The sequence below is a fragment of the Sceloporus occidentalis genome, unplaced genomic scaffold (genome assembly GCF_023333645.1).
Source record: "Sceloporus occidentalis isolate IW3139 unplaced genomic scaffold, rSceOcc1.0.p SCAF_32, whole genome shotgun sequence".
NCBI classification, from domain to species: Eukaryota; Metazoa; Chordata; class Lepidosauria; order Squamata; family Phrynosomatidae; genus Sceloporus; species Sceloporus occidentalis.
The window spans coordinates 5,847,864-5,867,081 of NW_028317012.1; the positions used below are offsets into that span (position 1 = coordinate 5,847,864).

At 42.6% G+C, this 19,218-nt stretch overlaps 1 protein-coding gene across 2 annotated transcripts in view; it reads left to right on the forward strand.

Moving 5' to 3' along the window:
* Positions 1–3,688: 3,688 nt before the first annotated feature.
* Positions 3,689–19,218, forward strand: part of LOC149298592 (ran-binding protein 10-like) — a 92,288-nt gene continuing 76,758 nt past the window's right edge. Inside the window, exons 1-2 of one of the 2 annotated variants that reach the window (XM_089487346.1) lie at positions 3,689–3,833; positions 11,495–11,606. The gene's annotated coding sequence lies outside the window, so the exon portion shown is untranslated. The remainder of the gene's footprint in view (positions 3,834–11,494; positions 11,607–19,218) is intronic. The other variant, XM_089487347.1, reaches the window with a different exon arrangement.

A 19,218-nucleotide genomic window follows, 5' to 3' on the forward strand; every position in this document is an offset into this window, starting at 1 on the left:
TTCTAACAGCGGGTGAACGTACAATGATAAACAGTGTAAAAAGGAGGCTAAAATATGCAGTGACACATATTTGTAATGCTCCTAATATATATCTAGTGAAATAACGATTACCCGGCTTGTGTCAACGACGGTAAACGGTCCGCTCGATTAGCAGCCATCCCACTCAACTCCTTCGCTTGTTACAGACCGTTTGTTTACAACCCAGTTTCCACGGCTACCAGAGGGGTCACGTGGATTTTTGTGAAGTTGGGCCATCTTCCAATCCGGTTTAACGATCGTTTGACGTCAGCAGGCCATGTGACTTCTGCAATCTCACCATAGAGAGAATTTAATATAAACGAATAAGAGCGAGCTGTGCATGTTTTTTTGCGTGAAAAGTGGGGCGATGTAAACATAAAAAAATAACTACACTTTATCATTTTATATTATTCCTATCTTGCTTTCCTTTGAATCAAGCAGCACTGAAATGCAGCGCGAATGCGGGCTATAGAGCTTACCTTGTTTTCAGAAATGTTGGGGTCCTCCAACGTTGCATGCACGTCACACATATCCCCCTCTGTAATATATAAGAAAATTGTATGATTTTACTGTAGAATTTAAAGATAAAGAGCACAACATATCAGCTTATTTCTTGGATTTTACATTTCCCAATATTTCTGCACAGGCTAAGAAGAAAAATCTCACAACGGACCACATTGCATGAACTTCTTACACTTCCCCCTCTATATTAGCAGATAGTATGACTTCACTGTGGAAATTTTAATATATAGAGCCTCAAATACCAGTCTATTGGTTAGAAACGGACATTTTGCAAGGCTTCTGTATGGGGTAAAAACAAAATCTTCTATTTGACCAATATGTTTACAATGTAGATATGTCAAACGTCAAGATGTACTCAATTGGTACTAAGGGGGCCAAAGTGTGCCAAGAAAAAATCCCCCACACCATTGCACCACCACCAGCCTAAACCATTGATACAAGGCAGGATGGATCCATGCTTTCATGTTGTTTAGTCCAAAGTCTTACCCTGCCATCTGCATGTTGCAGCTGGAATCGAGACTCATCAGACCAGGCAACGTTCTTCCAGTCTTCCATTGTCCAATTTTGGTGAGCCTGTTTGGATGGCAGCCTAAATGTTAGGCTGGTTAGAGAGGTCCGTGATGCCCCCAACCAGTCCTGGAGGATGCAGCTGCCGATCAGGCAGCTGTGCTCCCCCTGGCCGCACCATTCCTATGGCACTGATCACGGTCACTCAGAAACATTATTTGTGATTATATTTTTTATATTTTTTATTGTTTATTTTTTACTTTATATTTTGTAGTGGGTCTATTATTATTTACTATTGCACTTTATAGCACGCTCAGGGGACCTCCAGTCTCTGAGCCTGCTTCATTTTGTCACTTGCGCAACTACACTGTAGTTTTGCACTTTAAGACACCAATTTATTTCGCAGTGTATATATCGTTGCATGTTTTGTTTTTAATAATATCAATGTATTTTTTAGTCTACTCAGAGTGTGCACTTTATAGCTCACTATTTCTAATATATCACTAGCATACCATTATTGCCACTTGTTTAGATTTTTGTGGTGTGTTTATTACTCAGTGCTCAGTGGACTTTTAGACACAGAGCCTGCTTTATTTTGTGACCATTTAGACTTTTTTGTTATTTTACTATTCATTTATGTTTTAGCGGACTGTGCGCTGGAGTTCACTTTCTTTGCATCTAACTACTATAACTGTTTAATTTGAGACCTGAGTGTGTACAGTATATCTCTTTATATCCTATTGTATGATTTATTGGGACGCGAGTTATCACCCACCCTTAACTTTTACCTTCAAGCCTTAAGCAATGATGACCTAGGATGAATCCAATAGTGGCAACCCATTTTTCCCCATGAGGGAAGCCAGGAAGAGGTAGAGGCATTAGACAGGCATCACATTGTTTCTTTCCATTTGAAACTGTGTGACAAACTTACCATCTTTTCTTTAGTTGCCTTATATCACAGTTTGCTGGGTATTAAACACTACTTTACAAAACTCAGGTGCAGTTAAATATCCCTAGAAGCAATTAGCAATCTTTTTTTTTTTTAAATGATACATAAATAAATTTAGAATTTTTAAATTCACCTTAAGTACTAAATTTAAATAAATATAAAGGTACTGAACTTAGAGGAAAGTTGAAAATAATTAATAAGGAGATGTGCACAACTGTTACGAAAGATATGGTATCATTCAGGCCATTAACAAAGATGGTGGGTATGTTCCCAGTGTCCATTTGGGCCATCTTTCGAGGTCCTTTACATTACTGGGCTTCTTTAAGACTAAAAATGTTACATATACAAAAGAGCTTAAAATATTTAGATTTGATTCCATTGTCAGTGGTGGAATTCACACTTCATTTCAATTGTCTAGAACTGTAAGCAGATCATTGACTTTGAAGACCTTTGTAAAAGACAAAGTGATTTTTTGAGAACTGTTTAAATGGACAATATTTAAACACTGAGATATATCAGTCGTTTAGGTCGGGCCAGATCCATATAAATGGCTGATCTGGTGAAAGACTTTTTGGCATTTTTTTTCGTGGATCAAGGAATCACTTTACAGTTAGAATATTTCCTAGGATTACTGCAGATTGAATCTCCAGACATCTTGTGCATTGCAGAGATTGGAATTTTATGGAAAATTGGCAATAGCCAATTACAGTCATTTTCAAGAAGAAGAAGCAAATCACATGCTGGTTGCCAAGGACAATATTTGTAAACACTCTGATCAGTCGGTGTCAGAGATTTATTGTTTCCACTGCTAAGCGCTCTTAGAGATTTCTGTTTGTGAAAAATTAAAATAAAATTATTTTTTTTTGTGCCTGATCAGTGATCACTCTGTTGTAGAGTGATAAGCAGCCTTTGTGCATATTGCATATGCACTTTTTTGCTCAATAAGGTGCTTATTGTCCTATTGTAATAAGAACAAGTGGTAGTGAGTTTTTACATTTGAAACATTATATATATATGTATACATTATTTTTTAAGGGTAAATTGGAAGACAATGTGTAATCATAATGTCAATGAGAAGATAATTGTTTTTTGTATGTCAACTTTAAAGCAACCTCAGACATATACAGGTTTTGAAATGTAGCAGATACTCCACTTCAATCTCAAAACAACGCAGAGTAAATAGTTCTGAATGGGTTGCACAAATTCGGCATATTCTATACATTTCACAATGTTGGTACAATATGCAATAAGTATACATGCAGTATATTCATGATGCAGGGTATTTATGTCATACATGACCTACATGTCGTTTGTTGGTGTATAAATATTCACGTTCTTTGCTCTATATAGCCGTAAACACCGAAGCATGACAACTTCGCACTTCTCAGTTATACTCATGTGAACTAAAAGCCCCAGAAGACGCTAATAGAAAACAATTGACTGCCTCCCGAAGGACGCACTGTATTGTGGTAGTTGTAGTTTTGTCGTAAACCAAAAAGCCTACGCTGAATGTGGATTACTTGCTCTGTGAACACTAACTCCCGAGTGTCCATAGCCAATGTGACTGTGTTCACGGCCCGGTCATTGGTTAGTAAGGGAAATCACACTTTTGGTCATTGACATAATAGTATATCCAAGATGGCGGAACGGGGGTCTGAATGCTTACAAGGAATAGATCTGCTTCAAAATTTTCAGGAGCAGGATGTAAGTGAGAGATTGAAGCGGCTTTACCCGGCTGTTAACGAAGATGACACCCCTCTGCCTCGTTCGTGGAGTCCTAGAGACAAATATAATTACATCGGTCTGTCACAGAACAACCTCCGGGTGCATTACAAAGGTACATGAAGTGTTTATTTTTTTCAGGATTTACGATTAAAATAGATGGCAGGTCGGTTTAAGTGTTCAAATTAAAGATTTATTTTACGCTACTTAACCACTTTGTAAACCATGATGTTGTTTTTTTTTTAACGTTGTGTGGTAAACCAACACGGTTGTGCAGACAGCTATTTAATAATAACGGTAGATCCGGATTACATTCGCTGGTCTGTGTAAATCCTTTCTTGGTATGAACTAAAAAGCTCATCCAAAAGAACGCCGTAGAAAATCTTTTGTATCACTCTGAATACGTAGTTTTATGGGGGGGTTTTGGCTTGAAATTTGTTCCTAAGTATAGCTCGTTAATTGAGCCATTCGTACCATTTTAGGTGCAGCTTGTCGGAAGGCTAGTGTTTTAATGGTTCTATACGTGTATGGCTAATAATGTTAGTAAACCCTTCCAAAATCGTCATGTGATCTCTGTATTTAGAAACTGGCAGTAGGATTTTTTAGCGTCTTCATGCCAGATATAGTACTGTGTACAGTGGCATAGGCCTCGATGAATTTAACTAGACACCATACTGTTTTGTCGCCGTACTAATGAGGCAGGTAGTATATAACATGGATGTAACATTGTTCATAGCTCAAATTATGCGGTTATGCAATAATCTGGTTCTGTTAGGTGGCTAACAGTAAAGCTGTTTATATGAAACCGTATCTTTATTAGTGTCTAAAATTCTGGGCCCTGCTCAAGGTTTGTCGGTGTGAGGGAACGTTGAAGTGTTTTGTTTTAGTGAGCGGTCTGTCAAGTGAGCCTCTTTAATCTCACGGACCCGCCTACACTCCATCAAAACGTTCTAAACGGGCGGTTACTGTTGTGTGTTACAAATCATCTTCTAGCTGAGCGGTCCCGTGGACATTTGCGGCAGGTGCAGCTATTGATTCGCGACTCTGTTCGAATCAAAGACTGAATCTGGACTAATGTAGGCCATTCCGCAGTCAGTGCTGCGTCGTATTTGTGTGTCGCTAAATCTGGCATGTGTGAGGGGACGTTGTTTGCCTAATGTGTTTCATTTGCCCTTTTCAATAAAGTTTTATGCCTGTGTTAGCAAATAGTCAAACAGTACAAATATTTTTTTTCATTTTCCAGTGTCAAATATAAGACATGAGGGGAAAAGTTGAAGCAAAGCTTTTATAAGGAATAATCAGTATTGTCCCTTTTCTTCTGGACTTCAAAGTATCCCTATAGGAAAAAAGTTTTAGTAAATATTAATGTAAAGTATTCTTTTTTTCTACCTGCCCCCCCAGTTATGCACATCTGCCCCCAGGCTTGCCACTCTGCCTCCCTGATATGCCTTATACCCCCCCCCCCCATATGCCACTCTGCCTCCCTGATATGCCTTATAATCCTGGTGACGGAACGACCAGGGACCTCAGGTTGTCCCTCTCCGCCAAGAGCGACTTCTCCTTTCGGGACAATAATTCCCCGCAATCTGTCGGCAATAACCCCAAGCAAAGTAAGGGGATATCGCTATCCAGTACCCAAATAACCAGGCAAGACTAGTCTTTAGGTGCAACAGGTGAAGAACTGATTTATTTTAGACACAGACTGCTGGATATATCCAGCAAAACGCACGTTAACATAAAACAAGATACTGGAATACAAACCGCCCCCTTAATCTGCCTCCCAGAGACAACGGGCAGTGAAGGGATTAACAATACAATAGGGTCCCACTGCCTATTACTGGCCCAAATCAGTTCCAGAGATGGCTGGGGTAAATTTCTCTAGTGGTGGAACTGGAGGAGGGTGGGGGAGACTGATTTATACAGCATTAAACTAAAACAATGGTGGTCACTCCCTGGTTGCAGATCCTGGCTGTCTGCCAGAGATAATCCCCTCAGCAAGAAGTCTTTGCAAAATCAGGGCCAATAGTCAACAGGGAGGAGGCTGGCTCTCAGGTCTCTCCAGTGGCCCCAGGGATGGAGGGTTCCATCATGCCCCCTATATGCCACCCTGCCTCTCTGATATGCCTTATACCCCCTGATATGCCACTCTGGCTCTAGAAATGCCTTATACCCCTATATGCTACTCTGGCATATAGGGGGTTAAAAGACATATGGGAAAGAGTGGCATATAGGTAAAATTATTTACTGTACGCTTAAGTCGTGATAACCAAATAAGTGCATAAATTTGTTTTAATATATTACAATAAAACAGTAAAAATAACTCATGGTTTTTAGAATCTCTGGCTTCATTATAAAGAATGTCGCACAGATTTGCTATTTTAACCCCTTCATAATTAAAGTGCTAGGCACGTCATGGATCACTTTCTTGCGTTGCTGTAATGCCTTAATATCGAGGCATGTAGCAATGCTGAAAACTGTCAGGGGGCACTGTGTGATCGCCAGGGCTGGTGCATGGATTATTGTTACCCAAGACAAAAACTAATTTTGCTGCCTCCCCTTGTATGCAGCTTTTGGGAGCGCAGTCTCAACTGAGTGCATCATACACGTGACCCCCCCCCCCCCCCCCGGTCGCACTCTAAGGCCAGGCCCAGCACCAAGATCTCCTCCTATCTTTGGTTCCCTTTTCTTCCTCTATTTTCTTTATCCTTATTTCTCCACCTCATTGTCTCTCCCCATATTCATTATCTCTGTTTTTGATTTTCTCTGCAACTTTTCATTCTCTCCTTTTTCACCCAATGTCTCTTCTTTCTCATTATCTCCCCATCTCTCCCTTATATCTTTCTCCCCATTTTCTCACCAGAATCACAAATAATCAACATTAAAACTCTCCAGTCCCCCTGCGGGTTATATAGGTAGTGCATTCAACCATGCGAGCCAATAAAGCCCATCTTACTAATCGCAATATATTTAGTAGACTATCCTTTTAAGGAGCAGCTTGTGAATGAATCTTTCTATAGACTAGAATTAATATGGATGAATTAAAAATACATTTAGCTTAATGTTTTACCATTCTGCAAAGAGGTATTATAAGTTTACAGGAGTGTGGAATAATCACTGGTTTAGGGCAGCAACTAACGATTATTTTCATAATCGATTAGTTGGCCGATTTATTTTTTTGATTAATCGGATAAAAAAAATGAATGTACATTTTTAATTTATTTAAAATTTAATAAACAAATGATGTTAAATACAAACAGCAGAGTAAAAAAAAACTTTGATAAAATGCATTTCTTGTTTTTATTTCCCAACCTGCCGCCCCCCCCCCCCCCGTTATGCACATTTGAGCCCAGGCTTGCCACACTGCCTCCCAGATATGCCACTCCACTCTACCCCCAGATATGCCTTATACCCCCTGATACACCACTCCGTCCTCCCCTGATATGCCCCACTGACTCCCAGACATGCCACACTGTCCTCCCCACATATGCCTTATATACCCTTTATGTCTTATATGCCCAGATATCACTCAGTCCTCCCCAGATATGCCTTAAACCCCCCAGATATCCCATAGTGTTCTCATAGATTCACAGACCCGTTCACAGCACACTGATACCATACTTGTATAAATAAATACATTAATAATCTTCACTGCCCCCAGGATATCGATTCCCCTCAGTTTGCCCCCCTTTACCTCTAACCGCACCTTAAGTTAACCTTATTAAATTAACCCTCAGTCCTCATCATTAACCCTAAACACCCCATTAACCATAACTGCCCCTAAATTAACCCCCACCTCCCCTAACTTTCAGCAGCCCAAATATTAATTTTATACTCAGATGAGTGTCACAGCCATGTGGGCCTGGGAGAAAGGAAGGGGCGGGGCCATTTGTCAGACTTACTGCAGGGAGGGACTGTAAGTAGTAACTGCTGTTAGTCACTGAAACAGATTATATAATGAGGGATATTTTTCAGAGCATTTGCTCTGAAAAAAACGTCATTTTATAATTGGTTCAACTTATCGATAATGAAATTCGTTGGCAACGATTTTCATTATCGATTAGTTGTTGCAGCCCTACAATGGTGCCGTCACTAGCAGTCCCAGTCAGGTGCTAACGACGGCACCATGTGGACCCCCATCACCACCTACCTCGGCAATCTGCCCCTCACATTGAAGGGCATCACCGGGGCCATCCGATCCGGCCGGTGACGGCATGCGCAATGACACGATGACGTCACCGCGCAACTTTATTAATAACTGACAATTGTCAGTTAAATCGGTATGGGGGAATGCTGCTGTATCTCAGGCATCTAAGCAGCTACAGACCCCCAACCTATACAGTTGGAAAGGTAATCGCCTTTTCTTGTGAAAAAAGAATAAAACATTTTAAGTTAAAAAAATAAAAATGTACAAAAAAAGTAAAAAAAATGATTTGGGGGTCTCTAAAGGAAGATAAAAAGGCCTAGAGACCCCCAAATTAAATTATCTAAACATAAACTAGTTTAACTTAAACTTTTTTTTTTTTTTTTAAGTATTCTATCTAAATGATCACTGTGGTAGCCAATGTTACCACAGTGATATAGCTATGAAAAGTCACATTCCCTTTTTAAAAATGGCCGATATTAAATTTTAACCCAATGATCCCTTTGACCATGGGGTTAAATTTAGCCTATGGTAGAGGAAGGCAATTTTTGAAATCCTGATGAACTGTAAATATTATTAAAATCAGCCATTTAGCCTGTGCGGTACGTGAGTAACCATCTCATCCCAGGAGCTCCTTGCATTTTTACTGCAAAACTTATTTTTGCTGTAAAAGTTAATTTTTTTTTTTTTTTTCTCCCTTTACCATCATTTCTTTCGGATTGTAAGGGGAAAGAATGGTGTGTGCTTCTGTGAGTGAATGTATGGAAAGTATGGTGTGTGCTTCTGCGAGTGAATGGAGATATGAAAGGCGTGTGAATGGTCAGTAATTAGGGTTGACGCCTTAACGTGGCATTACTGCTCACCTAAGAAGTTAAATTATGGCACAAAAAGTACATTTGTAAAAACTACACCCCTTGGCGCATCAAATGAGGGCCTGCATGTGTTTCTAGTCCAAACCTGGAGTGCGCAAGACACAAAGGAACATGTCGCTATGGTTAGAAAAAACATATTTTCTAGCCAAAGCGACACATTCCATCATTATTTGTGCACTCAACTTTTGTCCTAGAAATACATGTAGCCCCTCAATTGAACCGTCAAGGGGTGTAGTTTCTTGAAATGTGTACTTTATGTACCGTAATTTAACTTCCCAGATGTCTAGACCAGGGCTCGACAAATCCCAGGCGCCATGGCGACTCAGAATTTTGTCCTGGCGCCTAGGAGTTTGTCAGCCTCTTACATCCAAAAAAAATCCCCCGCGTCACCACGGGGGGGCGCTGCTGCTGCTGTCTGCCCAGGAGTCTGGGCAGACAGCACAGCCACTCAGAGCCCACCCCCGAGCCTGAGATCACTCCCACGGAGTGATCCTGTAGGCTGAAACCGCGATTGCAGGAAAACCTGCAATAGCGTTTTCAGCTGTCACAGGCAGCTTCAGGAAAGGGGGTTCAGTGTTGATTGGGTCCCCGCACAAGTGTGGGGACCTGACACAACATCCCCCTGCTGCCTGGTCGCTCCATGAGAGCGACAGGGCAGCGTTAACCCCTTCAATGCCGCGGCATTTAGGAGTTAATTCCCGTTTTGTAAGGGGCTCTGCTGCTGGTGGTCTGCCTGGAAGCCCAGGCAGACCAGCATCAGCAAAAACCAGCCCCCACAAGCCCTTTGACTCTTGTAGGCATGGAAGCCTACAGCAGTCATCAGAGACTCCCCCCTGCAATGGCTGGTCTATAGACCAGCAATTGCGTCCCAGCTGCCAGAGGCAGCTTCAGGGACAGGGGGAGAGGGTTCTTTGGTCTCCACATGAGTGTGGAGAGCAGCCCCAACCCTCCCCTGCTGCCTGATCGCTCCCTGAGAGCGACAGTGCAGCGTTAACCCCATTCAATTCCACAACTGTCTATAACACATTTGTGGCATTGCAGGGATTAACATTTGTCCCCACAGGCTTGTGGGGACTAAATATCAGTCAATGCTGTGCTCCAATGGAACATCAGCATTGAAAGCGTTATGTATATATATATATATATATATGTGTGTGTGTAAATAGAAGTATTATTAAACACCCATCTACACACACCAGACAAGCCAGAAGGCTTGCTTTTCCCTCAGAAATCTCATGGTGCTTTCACAACCACAAGGGATTCTGGGTAGGCACATGCAAACAAGGTTAACAATTATCACCTTTGCCTCTATATCCACTTTATACATGGATTCCTTGAAAATAGTTGCCCGCTGTACAAGACAGCCTTTAGACAAAACTCAGAAAGAGGTACAATAGCCAGATCACCACTCATGGACAGCTGTTTCGTCCTTCATGGGACTCGTCAGCATGAGGTTGTGATACTGGCTTAATAGTATGAGGCTTGGGGTAGCTAAGAAATACCATTACATAAGTTATGGTGGGTAAAAGGTGATGGAAACCCTTCCACTTAAATTTAAGGGGTAAATAGAAGTATTATTAAACACCCATCTACCTCTTTCTGAGTTTTCTCGTCTTATAATCGGGGTCGTCTTATAATCAGACCTCAAATAGAGACTAATTATGAGACTAAGATCCAGATCCCCCGCAGCGCTGCTGGGGACCTGGATCCTCCTGTCTGGTAAACCCCCCCCCCCCCCAAAACTTACCTGTGCGTCGGACTCCCCGATGTGTTGTCCGGGCAGCGGGTAGACGTCTATACGATTCGCATAGGCAACTTCTGCTGCAGCCGGAAGGAGGTACGGTTAGCAGTGGGGGTTGCCTGTGTCCATCGCGCAGACCTTCCCCGGCTGTCAGGAGTGTTCCTCACACCGCTGCGGGGAATTCTCTCTGACAGTCGGAGGGTGTATGCGCTATATACCACTCTGCCTCATAATATGCCTTTTAACCTCCTAAATACCAGAATGCCTTATAGGGGAATAAGGCATTTCTGGACGCAGGGTGGCACATAGGGGGTCAAAAGGGATATCATGGGGTACAGTGGCATATAGGGGTATAAGGCATTTCTGGGGCAGAGTGACAAGCCTGGGGGCAGATGTGCATAACAAAAAAATATTTTTCTCAATCATAGCTTTTATTTAAAAAAAAAAATAAAAATACGGTAGTTTACATAGTTTACATGAATTAACATTTACTAGTAAAACTTTTTTCCTATAGGGTCGTCTTATATTCAGGCCTTTTCTTTTCCCCCCCCCCCCCCCCTAAATTAATATTCAGATTGGGGGGGGGTCGTCTTATAATCGAACAAATACGGTATTTGTCTTGATTATAGAATGGACGAAAGGGATCACTTTGCTGAATTGTGTTCGTTTTTTAATTTGTGTTGCATGTTAGATCTGGTCAGAATGGCATTACAAGTAAATACAAAGTTTGAGTTCCTCTAAGAGGTGTGGTAGAGCATCTCATCAGAAGTTGTAGAGGCAAACATTGAGGGAAAATTGTGTACGTTTTTCTGTCCAATTGAGATATCCGCATAAATATCCATATATTTTCAGGAGAATGCAGTGGGTCTACCTTTAAAAGGTGATTGTAGTATAAAATGTGAAAAGTGGACTTTGGAAACCATTTAAATGTAGCTACACAATAGAATTTTCCTTTTCGTATCCATATTTTTATTAATGTATTAATATAAGCCACAATGAGTCTACCTTCATTTTTTCTTCAGGTCATGGAAAAAACCATAAAGATGCAGCCTCCGTGCGAGCCACGCATCCCATCCCAGCTGCGTGTGGTATCTATTATTTTGAGGTCAAGATTGTTAGTAAGGGGCGTGATGGGTAAGTTCAAACCTGTTGCCTTATTTTGCTACTCCTTAACTCCATTGTAAACTTAACAAAACAAACATTTAATAATGCATTTCCACCAGGGCTTTGTGGGGGCCATACTATCACTTGTAGAATTTCTTGGTATTCTTTATGATTAAAATAGTTCTTAATGACTTTGGCTGTACGATGGGGTCATTGTCGTGCTGCAGAATAAATTTGAGGCCGGTCAGATGCGTCCCTGGTGGTATTGCTTGATGGATAAGTGTCTGTACTTCTCAGCATTATGGAGACCGTTACCATATTTACTTAATTTACTCGATGACCCTGATTATAAGATGACCCCCCAGAATTGGAATATTTAAGAAAAAAAAAGAAAAAGCCTGGCTATAACACTACCCTATAGGACAAAGGTTTTACTAGTTCACATGTAAACTATTTTTTCATATTTAATAAAAACGTATTTCCTTTTATTTGCACACCCTGCCCCTGGTTATGCACATCTGCTCAGTTATGCAAATCTACCCCCAGGCTTGCCACTCTGCCCCTCAGAAATGCCTTATAGCCCCTGATATGCCCTATATGCCGCTCTGCCTCCCTGATATGCCACTCTGCCCCCCCAGAAATGCCTTATACACCCTATATGCCACTCTGCACTCCAGAAATGTCTTATACCCCCCTATATGCCACTCTACTCCCCAGAAAAGCCTTATAGCCCCTGATATCCCCTATACTCCCCTATATGCCACTCTGCCTCCCTGATATGCCACTGTGCCCCAGACTTACCAGTGCATCGCCAGACTTGTCCACCGTGCTTCAGACTCCCTGGTGTCTATTGGGGGCAGCTGGTGAACGCCTGTGCAATGCACGTAGACAACCTCCACTGTTTCCGCCGGGGCTGCTAAACCTGAGCACCTCAAGGTCATGTGCTCCATCATAGAAGCCCCAGTGGAAGTGCTGGGCTGAAGTAGAGGTTGTCTCTCTGCGCGATGCACATAATCACCAGCTGCCAGAGAGGAGGATCCAGGTCCCCTACAGCGCCGCAGGGGATCCTCCTCTCTGGGAGCCGGTGAACGTGTGCGCTATGTGCGGACACAACCTCAGTTTCATGCCCGGCACTTCCGCTGGGACTTATATGATGGAGCATCGGAAGGTCATGTCACGCTGGCGCTCAGTCATAAAGGCCCTAGAGGCAGTGCCTGCAGCAGCGGAGGTTGTCCGTGCGCATCACGCAGACGGTCACCGGCTGCCAGAGAGGAGTCTTATAGTCAGACCTCTATTTGGGGCCTGATTATAAGACGACCTCAAATATAAGACGATGGGTATTTTTCAGATTATTTTCTGAAAAAAAAACCTTGTCTCCGAGCAAATACGGTAATTCTGACAAAATTCCCAACTCCATTTGCAGAAATGCAGCCCCAAACTTCCAAGGAACTTCACTGGTTGCCTGCAAACACTTTCTTTTACTGCTCTCCACCAGTTTGATGAACAAACTGCCTTCTGCTACCATAACAAACCATGTATTTGATGAACAAACTGCCTTCTACTACACCCAGATAGCTCAAATTTTCACCAGTCCAGAGAACCTGCTTCCATTTTTTATACATCCCGATTCCTGTGTTTTTTCAAATAGTTTCCACATCGGATGGCTTTCTGGTTACAAATCTGCACCTCATCCTGCTGTACTCGGTCTGTGTTGATATGGTTTTTTTATCAGATTCTCCCCTCAAATAAAAGCTGATCATAAACTTGAGAATAATTTTTTCATTAATAGCAAGCTTTCCAGGTCCCGAGGCAGCAAAGCAGGTAAAGGTACCATGAGAGACCTAAGTAACCTCTGTGTCTTTGCTGTTATTTTACAGAAATCCAATCTAGTAAAAAGTATACTATGAAAGTTCCAATTAGGTAACCTGGTGTAAATGGTGACCGTCATCCCAGAGTAACTTAATATGGGATCCAAATATTTCTCACAGGAAACACTGTTTAATTTGTGAATAATATAGAATAATATAATGTAATTGTAATTATAAAAATATAATTCTAATGTAAAACTGTAACCATGCTGGACAGCACTCATGATTGGAGAGTAGGACTGCAACTTCCAATTATTTTTTTTATAATTGATTACCGGTAGTTGGTCGATTTTTTTTTTTTTTTTTTTTTTTTTTTCTCTATTAATCGGATAAAAAAATATGTAAATTCCTTTGTTTAAAATAATTAAATGAACAAACTGGGTGTTAAAATCAAACAGCAGAATAAAAAAACTTTGGAAAAAAAAATGCAGTTATGGACATCTGAGCCCAGGCTTGCCACTCTGCCTCCCTGATAAGCCTTATACCCCCTCTGATCCAGATCCGTCGTGGCCTTGCAGGGGACCTGGATCCTCCTCTCTGATAGCTGGTGAATGTCTTGTGTGCAGACAACCTCCGTTGCTGCCCGGCACTTCTGTTGGGGCTTCTATGACCGAGGGCCGGCTTGATATGACCTTCCTGTTCTCCACCATAGAAGCCCCTGCGGAAGTACCGGGCAGCAGCGCAGGTTGTCTGCGTGCAAGACGTTCACTGGCTGGTAGAGAGGAGGATCCCCTGCAGGGCTGCAGGTTACCAGGATCCTCCTCTCTGGCAGCCGGTGAACGTCTTTGCGATGCGTGCAGACAACCTCCACTGCTACTCGACACTTCCGCCAGGGCTTCTATGAGGTTGCACCGGCATGACATGACCTTCTGGTGCTCAGTCAAAGAAGCCCCGCTGCAGGTGCCGGGTAGCAGCAGAGGTTGTCTACTTGCATTGCACAGACGTCCACTGGCTGCCCCCACCAGACACCAGGGAGTCTGGAGCATGGATGAGAAGTCTAGGGATGCATCGGTAAGTCTGGGGGGGGGTAGAGTGGCAAATAAGGGGCATAAGGCATATCTGGGGGACAGAGTGGCATATCACTGAGACACAGTGTCATAGGGGAGTCTAAGGTATATCTGGGGGGGCAGAGTGGCAAATAGGTGAGTCCAAGGCATATCTGGGGGGCAGAGTGGCAAATAGGTGAGTCTAATGCATATCTGGGGGCAGAGTGGCAAATAGGTGTGTATAAGGCATATCTGAGAGGCAGAGTAGCAAGCTGTGTGGCAGGTTGGCAAATAAAAACAAGACATGCATTTTTAAATATAAAAAAATAGGCGACGTGAATTAATATTTTCTAGTAACTTTTTCCTATATATTCAGGGTTTTAATTTTTTACTAAATTACCGTATTTCCCCATGTATAAGACGCACCTTTTTTAGAAAAAATTGGGGTCTAAAAATTGGGTGCGTCTTATACATTGGTGGTAGATTTTTTTTATTTTTTATTTTTTTTTTTTAACTGCTGCTTACCTTCATCCGCCGCGGCTGCACAGGAACCCGGTGGAGTCACGTGAATGCACATCGCATCACATGACTCCGCTCAGTTCCTGTTCCTGTGCAGCTGCGTCGAGCAAGGCAGAGGGAAAACAGCGGCCCCCACGGAAGTCGGCGAGCGGCAGCAGAAGATCTGCAGTTCAGGTAAGGTTGGGAAGTAAATGTATGTATGTACTGTATTTGCTCGATTATAAGACGACCCCCCAAAATCTGAATATTAACTTAGGAAAAAAGCCTGAATATAAGACTACCCTAAAGGAAAAAAGTTTTACCAGTAAATGTTAATTCATGTAAACTATATTTTTTTTTATAAAAGCTATGTTTGTGAAACATTTTTTGTTTTTATTTCCTTGTATTTTCCAACCTGTCCCCCAGTTACGCACATCTGCCCCCAGGCTTGCCACACCAGTATGGCACTGTGGCCCATGATATGCCTTTTAACCCTCCATATGCCACTGTGCCCCATGGTATGCCTTTTGACGCCCTATGTGCCACTCTGCCTCCAGAAATGCCTTATACCCCTATATCCTATTCTGGCATTTAGGGGGTTAAAATGCATATTATGGGGCAGAGTGGCATATAGGGAGGTATAAGGCATTTCAGGAGGCAGAGTGCTCTATTAAATGCCCCCTTAACGCCACTCTGCCTCCTGAAATGCCTTATACCTCCCTATATGCCACTCTGCCCCATAATATGCCTTTTAACCCCCTAAGTGCCAGAGTGGCATATAGGGGTATAAGGTATTCCAGAAATGCCCTATGCCCCCATTTAACACGCACACACACAGACTTACCGGTGCTTCCAATTTCCTGCTGTATTGCCGGAGTTGGCAGCGGGGGTTTGTCTGCGTCCGTCACGCATACCTTCCCCGGCTGTCAGAGATCAGAGTTCCCGGCACCGGTGCAGTCGGGGAAGGTATGCGCGACGGACGCAGACAACCCCCGCTGCTAGCCACACCTCCTTCCGGCTGCAGCGGACGTTGTCTACGCGGATCGCGTAGCCGTCAACCCGCTGCCCCGTCAATACAGCAGGAAGCACCGGTAAGTGTGTGTGGGGGGGTGTTAAATGGGGGGGGGGGACAGGAGGATCCAGGTCCCCTGCAGCGGTGCGGGGGATCTGGATCTTAGTCTCATAATTAGTCTCTATTTGAGGTCTGATTAGAAGACGACCCCGATTAGAAGACGAGGGATATTTTTCAGAGCATTTGCTCTGAAAAAAAACCTTGTCTTATAATCGAGCAAATACGTTGGCATGGATCCGTGTGTAGTGATGTGAAAGTGATGTGCATGTACTGGCTGCCTGAGCATCATAGGAGTGCGATTGCTAACAGTTGCTAGCAGCCAACATCAGTCACACTCATATCATGCACAGGCAGCCAGTACCATAACTTTATGTAATATATATATATTTTTTTAACTTTGGCCCCCAAAAATATACAAGGGAGCGTCCTATACTTGGGGAAATACGGTGATATTCAAACATTGGGTGTTTTGTCTTATAATCACATATATAAATAAAAACAACGTATAGCATGGCAGAGGTTTACACCATTTTGGATTCCAGTTCAGATACAAGTAGGGCTGCAACAACTAATCGATGGCAACAATTTTCATTATCGATTAGTTGAATCGATTTTTATTGATTATAAAATGAGGGTTTTTTCAGAGCAAATGCTCTGAAAAATACCCCTCATTATATAATCCGTTTCAGCTCACAGCAGCAGCTCCTACTTACCAGTCCCTCCCTGTAATCACTGTGACAACTGCCCCCGCCCCCTCCTTCTGCCAGAACCACATGTTGTGACATTCATCTAACTGTAAGTATAAAATTAATATTTGGTCTGCTGAAAGTTAGGGGAGGTGGGGGTTAATTTAGGGACAGTTATGGTTAATGGGGTGTTTAGGGTTAATTTAGGGGCAGTTATGGTTAATGGGGTGTTTAGGGTTAATTTAGGAGCAGCTGTGGTTAATGGGGTGTTTAGGGTTAATTTAGGGTAGTTGTGGTTGATGGGGTATTGAGGATTAATTTAATTAATTTAATAAAGTTAACTTAAGGTGCAGTTAGAGATAAAGGGGGGCAAACTAAGGGGAATCCTGGGGGCAGTGAAGATTAACCCAGTACTTATTTATAAAAGTATTGTGTCAGTGTGATGCGACTGTGACTCGAGGGGACTAGGAGATATCTGGGCGGTATAAGGCATATCTGGGGAGGACGGCGAGACATATCTGGGTATATATGGCATATACGGTATATAAGGCATATGTGGGGAGGGCAGTGTGGCATGTCTGGGGAGGATGGAGTGGTTTATCAGGGGGTATCGGGCACAGTGGCATATGTGGGAGGCAGCGTGGCAAGCCTGGGCTCAAATGTGCATAAATTGGGGGGGCTGGTTGGGAAATAAAGACAAGAAATGCATTTTATCAAAGTTTTTTTTTTTATTCTGCTGTTTGTATTTAACATCATTTATTTATTAAATTATTTTAAATAAATGAAAAATTTACATTTTTTTTTATATGATTAATGGAAAAAATAATCGGCCAACTAATCGATTATGAAAATAATTGTTAGTTGCAGCCCTAGATACAAGTCTCCGTTATTGAGCCCATTAATGTCCCTAAGTGGCAGTTCAGGGGGCTCTGAAGCCAGCCCGCAAGTCTACATAGTCTATGTCTATGCGTCATGAAAATCTGTGGGTGCCACCATCTTGACATACCCCCCCCCCCCAGTCACTGCAACCCCTAGCATCAAGTGACCCATATTGTGCAGATTTTACTCCCTAATTAATTATCCGAGGCCAGAGAGTGGTCACTAATGCCTTCGTGAGAGATTTTGCCTCTCATAAGATGGCTGCGCCCATTAAAATATATAAATTAAATCTAGCACAATATCATCAGACAAATTCTTGCATGGAAAGTGTTAAAATACTGGCATTTTAAATGGGGTTTTTAGAAAATGTATGATTTGGTGGTCTAAATTGAATTGGTTGGGTTTAAAGATGTCCTAGAAATAGGACATGGATACACTCTGACCAGATGTCGAAATTCCAAAGCAATGCACACCTTGCAAAGTTGGCCTTTTACCTCCCAAATAACCCAACAAACAAATTCATGGGGATATCTCTCTACTCGGGATATATTGCTGAACATTTATTGTTTTGTTTGACAGTAACATATTTAGGGCTCCAACTAACGATTATTTTAATAATCGAATAGTTGGCCGATTCTTTTTTCGATTAATCGGATAAAAAATGCAATTTTTTTAAATTTTAAATAATGTAATAAAAAACGTACAATTTACACTTTCAGCTCTTTATTGCAATGGCCTCTCGCTATTCACCTTCTTATTTTACTGACATAATAAAAGCTACAAGAACCCAAACACAGTGTACAAAGTTATTAGTAAATATTAATTCATATGTTAACTATTTTTCATATTTAATAAAAACTGAGAAAAAAGCCTTGTTTATATTTTCTTTTATTTACCAAACTGCCCCCAGTTATGCACATCTGACCCCCAGTTTGCCACTCTGCCCCATATATGCCTTATACCTCCTATGTGCCAGAAATTCCACTGTGCCCCTGATATGCCTTATACTCCTTATATGCCAGTGATATTCAACTGAGCCCCCTGATATACCTTTTACCCCCAGATATGTCTTATGCCCCCCTAATGTGCCTTATAACTTCCAATATGCCACTCGCTCCCATTTATGCCTTATACCTCCCGATATGCCACTCCGCTCCCCATAAATGCCCTGCACCACCCTGAAATTCTCCCTGATTCACACTCTGCCTCCCCCAGATATGCCACTCTGAAATTCATTATACCCCCCATACACCACTCTACCTCCTCTATACACCACTCTAACTCCCCCAGATATGCCATTCTGCCTCCCTGAAATTCATTACACACCCATACACCACTATAACTCACCCATACACCACTCTGCCTCCTCCCCCCTCCCATACTCCACTCTGCCTCCTCCCCCCTCCCATACCCCACTCTAGTTCCTCCCCCTCCCATACGCCATTCTGGCTCCTCCCCCCTCCCATACTCCACTCTGCCTCCTGTCAGCAACGGAGGTTCACAAGAGAGGCAGAGTGGCGTATGGGAGGGGGAGGAGCCAGAGTCGTGTATGGGAGGGTGGCTTCCATACACCCCTCTGACTCCTCCCCCCTCCCATACACCACTCTGCCTCTCTCCCAACTCCCTGGTATTTTGTGAACCTCCGTTGCTGAC